Source organism: Manis pentadactyla, chromosome 2, assembly GCF_030020395.1.
Source record: "Manis pentadactyla isolate mManPen7 chromosome 2, mManPen7.hap1, whole genome shotgun sequence".
NCBI classification, from domain to species: Eukaryota; Metazoa; Chordata; class Mammalia; order Pholidota; family Manidae; genus Manis; species Manis pentadactyla.
The window spans coordinates 21,740,858-21,746,857 of record NC_080020.1 but is presented as its reverse complement, the minus strand read 5'-3'; positions in this window follow the sequence as shown (position 1 = coordinate 21,746,857).

Below are 6,000 nucleotides of genomic sequence, written 5' to 3'. Positions count from 1 at the left end.
AAAATTCATATGGAAACACCAAAGACCCCGAATAGCCAAAGCAATCCTGAGAAAGAAGAATAAAGTAGGGGGGATCTCACTCCCCAACTTCAAGCTCTACTATAAAGCCATAGTAATCAAGACAATTTGGTACTGGCACAAGAGCAGAGCCACAGACCAATGGAACAGACTAGAGAATCCAGACATTAACCCAGACATATATGGTCAATTAATATTTGATAAAGGAGCCATGGACATACAATGGCGAAATGACAGTCTCTTCAACAGGTGGTGCTGGCAAAACTGGACAGCTACATGTAGGAGAATGAAACTGGACCATTGTCTAACCCCATATACAAAAGTAAACTCAAAATGGATCAAAGACCTGAATGTAAGCCATGAAACCATTAAACTCTTGGAAGAAAACATAGGCAAGAACCTCTTAGACATAAACATGAGTGACCTCTTCTTGAACATATCTCCCCGGGCAAGGAAAGCAACAGCAAACATGAACAAGTGGGACTATATTAAGCTGAAAAGCTTCTGTACAGCAAAAGACACCATCAATAGAACAAGAAGGATCCCTACAGTATGGGAGAATATATTTGAAAATGACACATCCGATAAAGGCTTGACGTCCAGAATATATAAGGAGCTCACACGCCTCAACAAACAAAAAACAAATAACCCAATTAAAAAATGGGCAGAGGAACTGAACACACAGTTCTCCAAAAAAGAAATACAGATGGCCAACAGACACATGAAAAGATGCTCCACATCACTAATTATCAGAGAAATGCAAATTAAAACTACAATGAGGTATCACCTCACACCAGTAAGGATGGCTGCCATCCAAAAGACAAACAACAACAAATGTTGGCGAGGCTGTGGAGAAAGGGGAACCCTCCTACACTGCTGGTGGGAGTGTAAGTTAGTTCAACCATTGTGGAAAGCAGTATGGAGGTACATCAAAATGCTCAAAACAGACTTACCATTTGACCCAGGAATTCCACTCCTAGGAATTTACCCTAAGAACGCAGCAATCAAGTTTGAGAAAGACAGATGCACCCCTATGTTTATTGCAGCACTATTTACAATAGCCAAGAATTGGAAGCAACCTAAATGTCCAACAATAGATGAATGGATAAAGAAGATGTGGTACATATACACAATGGAATACTACTCAGCCATAAGAAAAGGGAAAATCCAATCATTTGCAGCAACATGGATGGAGCTGGAGGGTATTATGCTCTGTGAAACAAGCCAAGTGGAGAAAGAGAAATACCAAATGATTTCACTTATCTGTGGAATATAAGAACAAAGGAAAAACTGAAGGAACAAAACAGCAGCAGAATCACAGAACTCAAGAATGGACTAACAGGTACCAAAGGGAAAGGGACTGGGGAGGATGGGTGGGTAGGGAGGGATAAGGGTGGGAGAAGTAGGGGGGTATTAAGATTAACATGCATGGGGGGGTAGGAGAAAAGGGAGGGCTGTACAACACAGAGAAGGCAAGTAGTGATTCTACAACATTTTGCTATGCTGATGGACAGTGACTGTAAAGGGGTTTATAGGGGAGACCTGGTATAGGGGAGAGCCTAGTAAACATAATATTCGTCATGTAAGTGTAGATTAGTGATACCAAAAACAAAGCAAAAAAAAAAAAAAAAGTCAGTTCCTGTGTGGTAACCTCCAACGAGTTCTACACAAGGGTATAAAGGGCATATAAAAGTGTAGGCAAAGGGTCTGTTTGTGTTTATACAGAGGATCAAAGCCTAATTGGGCTACCCCAAAAATGAACTAAGATACGATATGAAAAAGAACTTCCAACATCAGCACTCTCGGGAAGACTCATGCCAGAAGATGATCATCAAAAAACCCCAACAAAGATCCATGCACTGCTACAGCTGTAGATGCACTCATCCCACCAGTTCCTGGACTTGCCATGGGAATGAGGAAGGAGATATCTAAGCTGGCCTGTGCATACAGTAAAACAACAAATTTGACTGGATCTATACTGTTGGAACTCAACCAAGAATTTGGAGAAGTGCAAATTGTAGCGCTCCAAAGTCTTACAACTACAGACTATTTACTGTTAAAAGAACATAAGGGATGTGAACATTCCCCAGGAATGGGTTGTTTTAATTTGTCTGATTTCTCTCAGACTGTTCAAGTTCAGTTGGACAATATCCACCATATCATAGATAAGTTTTCACAAATGCCTAAGGTGCCTAACTGGTTTTCTTGGTTTCACTGGAGATGGCTGGTAATTACAGATATGCTTTGGTTATGTAACTATACTCCTATTATGTTAATGTGTGTGCACAATTTAAGTAGTAGCTTAAAACCTATACATGCTGAAGTTACTCTACAAGAAGATATGTCAAAGAAATAATCAATCTTCCCATGTTTTCTTCCGCCTGCTACTTCTATAGCTTTTCTTCTTCCTTCCTAATTACAACCCTTAAATAGAATTCGTGCCTCATATCAAATTTACCGATTATCATAATTCTTCCAAGTGGTAAAGATACCTCAAGACAAATGCTGGGCATGGAAGCCACAGGGCATAAATATGCAAAGAAGTAAAAAGCTAACCTTTTCAAACAATAAGGCTTCCCTCTCACTTACCAACTTCACATTTCCCTGTATGGCCCCGGAAGATGACTGGTTAGCCAGAGACGGGTAAGATTCCTCAAGGGAGGAACAACCTAAGACAGGCACAGTCGCAGGGGGGCCATCAGGTGAGAAATTGGGGATCAACAGAGGTGAGGCTTAGAACCTCACCCCCCACTGTTCTGAGAGAAATCTTCTGCATACGTGGATGTTTTATTGCCCTGGTCTAGCTTGGATTAACACATAGTCTACAGGCACACACCTGATCATCTACATTTGCTCTCTTACAACACTAAACTATGTTTTCTACCTTTATCTTGTATCTACCTACCACTTCAGCATTTTATTAAAAATAATAAGAAGAAAGAGAGAAATGTGGTATCCACATATAAATCAAGTATAAAAACCAAATGAGTATTCATATTTGAACTGACTGTTTAGAGTTCATAATGCATGAGCAAAACCGAAAGTTTCTGTGATGACTCCCCTTGTACTGTTCACTATGTAACTTATTCACTATGTAAGAATTTGTTCTACATGTAAGAACCTGTTTGTTATGCCTCAGAAGATTGGAGACTGACGAAAATTAGGCTTGGGGTGGATTAATGATTGTGCACTGAGCATTGACTCCCCTATACAGAATTTTATTGTCGTTAACAACCATTTGATCAATAAATATGAGAGATGCCCTCACAAAAAAAAAAAAAAAAAAAAAAGGACAGACTTCCAGAGGTAAAATAAATAAGTAACCGGGATGTAATGTATAGCATAAGGAATATAGTCAAGATATTGTAACAGCTTGGTAGGGTGATAGCTGGAACCTAGAATTATGTATATAAATGTTCTACCACTGTGTTGTACACTTGAAACTAATGTAATGTAATACTGTGCGTCAACTACCCTTCAATAAAAAATAATTATTTAAAAAAAAAAAAAAAAGAAATAGAATTCTGCAGCCACCGACAAGCCCTTGGTGTACCCTGATCAGGTCATAACTATTCCCTCCTCCTAAAACACTTCCATCCTGATTTTCACAGTAAACATCCTGATTTTTAGTGATTTTCTGTACCATGAAAGATGTCAGTCATGAATTTATAAATGATGTTATAATGATGTAACACTACCTTAGGAACATTTTGGTTAAGGACCACTTTAATCTGTTTTACATGGAATGACACTTCAGACCTTTGTTTGACAGAAGTCTTCCTCTGATCAGAACGTCAGAAAAAAAAAATAAGTGAGAGAGTCCCACCACCTCATTTTACAGAGGAAGAATGTGAGGTTCAGAAAGAGGGAAATATTTTATAATATCAATCAGCAAATTAGTGGCAGAATGAGCTAAGACTCAGTTTCTCCCACACTCCTTAGCATTTCATTTTCTGGTTCTTTCCAAGGGAAGAGACCCTGGATACAATGTACCAGCCTTACCCAAAGATTTGCAAATACAGCCACTAGCACAGGTCATTCCATCTTCCACCAACACCAGACTTGGCTCTTTCCACACAACTCTTGGGGCAGAGAGGCTGCCTAGGACCTTGGCAATGGTTCTTCTCAGATGGCTTTGCATTTTAACCGAAAAGAACGGATCAGTAAAGATGGAGTCATAAACACAGAGTCACACCATGGGATGCCAATTGGGCCTGTGTGCACCAGGCCTGATGCACAGAGGCCCTTAGAGGTCACTGCAGTTAGTTAGGTGTCATGCCCAATCTCTGGGACTAAGAGAAGTGAGGGGCAGTGAAGCAGCTGTAGAAAGCCCGGCTACTCTGCCATGTTCACTCAGCTGCTCGGACCCCACAGGGCTGCTCCTGACTCAGAATTCCAGGAGAATCCCTCATGCTCATAGAAGTCAATCATTTGGTATCATGAAAGATGCCCATCATGAATGTATGTAGGACATGGCAGTGTCCATGGTGTGTCTCATTGGCCAGGTTCCACAGCTCACTCTGTCCTAGACTCGTGGCTGTGTAAGGGTAGGCCTGTTGGCTTCTGCCTTGTCCTGAGGACTAGAATCAGCAAAGATGCTATTAGGCATTGTGGGGAGGGGATTCCAAGGACTCAAAGTCTGGGAAACAATGCACACTTTATATCCTTTTTGAAAGTTAACAAAGCACTGTATTAGCATATTGATCTGTGATAATTGTCATAATAAAGAATTTTACTTGATTTTGACTGACCTGGAACTTCCCAAACTTGTTTGACTCTTGGACTTTGTGTTTCACTAACAATATTCTGCACAGAACAGTTTGGGGAGTGATGCTGCAGCCCCTTTGATGGATAAACGATGCATTAATACACATGCATCACACATATAACATGGCTAGACAATCCCCTTTCTGGCCCAGGCAGCACATGTCCCTGGAAAAGTACTGCATTATCCCGTACTCTGTAAAAACCCATTCCTAATAGTCCCGAGAAGCAACTGCGGAACTGACCTAAACCTGCCCAGTGTGGGGTGGGTTCCTGGTGGTGGAGAGCTGGCTGGGCCCCATGGCCTGGTACCTGGCTTGTTGTACCAAGCGCCCCGGCCAGCCGGCAGCCACCCAGTGTGTGTCTGGGCTTGTCTTTCCTTCCTCTCCCTGCTCCTTTTAGAACACAGCTGAAAGGCTCCAGTCTCTCAGCACTACTCCCAGCCAACACTGGACCCCTCAGAGTCCAGCCAGCTCAGCTCCCACCGCCTCGATAAACACCCCCTCCGCACTGGGAACTGCAGCACCAGGCTGTTTTTCTGCCTCCTGCACCCCCGGGAGCCTCCCTTTGGCCTGGGCTTCCTTCCCAGACTGTAGCTGCCAAACTGTTTTAAACTCATTCTTAGCCCAGTCAGTCACCTGAAGAAAAAGAGACTCACAGAAGGCCCAGGGTGAAAGAGTCTTTAATCCTGTGACTTTTTGAGTTTTGTTTTTAGCAGGAAAACCTTATTTTCAAAACAAATTATTAAATGGAATTTACCAGTTTTTAGAACAGATAAATAAGAACATTGATGGCATACTTGTTTATTCCAGCAAAACACTGGAAAAAAATGAAATGTCCATCAACAGGGAAAGGTTTAATAACATTATGGTGAAGTCACACAATGGAATATTATGCAGCTACCTAAAAACATGAGGCAATACCTAGCAATAAGAGAAGTCCTACAAAAATCTTTATTTTATCAGAACAATATTTGATTAATTATTTCATTTTAGGGCAAAAATGAAGATCATAACTCATGTTGTCATGATGTGCCAGCTCCCGATCAAACTTGTCTAGTGTTCATACCTTACTTAAATATGGTGACCAAATATTCCAGTTATCAGTTACTTCCCGTAAGTGAGAGGTTTCCTGGGACCCAAGACGTTAAGTGATAAAACTGAGAAAATCCCAAGCAAAGGGATGAGTTGATCACCTTATACTTAACAGAAATTAAGA